Genomic DNA, 1,509 nt, shown 5'->3' with positions numbered 1-1,509 from the left:
GTACTGTCTTTAAGCATGTTGACAATCTAGAGTCTATCAGGGAAGTGCAGTAAGGACTGTGAAGGAGCTAAAAACCATGTTACAAAGGGAATCCTTGAGTGAACTCAAGACATTAGGGTAGGAAAAAAGTAAATTAGGGAGGAATATGATAGCTACTTTCAGGCATCATAAGGATTTTATTTATTTGTCAGAGAGAGAGAGAGCACAAGCAGGAGGAGTGGCAGGCAGAGGGAGAAGCAGGCTCCCTGCTGAGCGGAGAGCCCGATGTGGGACTTGATCCCTCGATCCTAGGACCCTGGGATCATGATTCAGGCATCATAAGATCCTATGAAAGTGCTACTAGAAACATGGAACTTAAGAGCTACAAGAGGTATTCAATGATCCAGTCCCTCATTTTATAAATCTGAAAGGTGAGACTCACGGTACCTTAGTGTTGCAGTTGGTTGAGCATCCAACTCTTGGTTTTGGCTCAGTTCGTGCTCTTGGGATGGTGAGATGAGCCCCAAGCTGAGCCCTGCGTCGGGCTCCATGCTCAGTGTGGAGTCTGCTTAAGATTCTCTTTCCCTCTTCCTCTGCCCCTCCTCCCTGTGTTCTCTCTCTCAAATAAATAAATCTTAAAAAAAAAAAAGGTGAGACTCAAAGTGGTTGTGATTCTGACAATGTCACATGGCTAGTTACTGGTTGACCTGACAATGTAACACTGGATGTCTGAATCAAAGGCAGTCGTGCTTTTGTAGTCTCAGGGATTTATGGGATAAGAGCTTTGGGAGGCCAACTTTAATTAGTTGTGAAGAAAACCTTTCTAGCGACTGGAGCTCTTTAAGAATGTGATGACTGCTATGTGGTGTAGTGGGCTCCCTGATACTGTATGTGGTTAAAATAAATGACCTGGGTATCTGCTTAATTAGATACTGAGTTGAATCAGATTACATCCAAGTTTCCAACCAAGTCCAATATGTGCTTCCATATTAATTTTAAGGTTTAAAAGACCATAAACAGACCAATATTTACCATGGCAATAAAAACAGAATTATAGAATCTTAAAAGCAAAACTTGCCTCATAGAAATAAGCAATACAGGGCGCCTGGGTGGCTCAGTCGTTAAGCGTCTGCCTTCGGCTCAGGTCATGATCCCAGGGTCCTGGGATCGAGTCCCACATCAGGCTCCCTGCTCGGCGGGAAGCCTGCTTCTCCCTCTCCCACTCCCCCTGCTTGTGTTTCTGTTCTCGCTATCTCTCTCTCTGTCCAATAAATAAATAAAATCTTTAAAAAAAAAAAAAAGAAATAAGCAATACATTTCCATTAAAGATTACCAGAATAATGAAAAGCACAGCATAGTGAATATAGCCAATAATATTGTAATAACTTTGTATGGTGACAGATGGTAACTACACTTATTGTGGTGAGCATTTCCTAATGTATATAGTTCTCAAATCACTATGTTGTATACCTGAAACTAATATAATATTGTATGTCAACTGGATTTCAATTAGAAAAAAAAAAGAATACC

This window comes from Halichoerus grypus, chromosome 3 (assembly GCF_964656455.1).
Source record: "Halichoerus grypus chromosome 3, mHalGry1.hap1.1, whole genome shotgun sequence".
NCBI lineage: Eukaryota > Metazoa > Chordata > Mammalia > Carnivora > Phocidae > Halichoerus > Halichoerus grypus.
The sequence above is the reverse complement of the archived record's forward strand: the minus strand, read 5'-3'. Positions refer to the sequence as shown.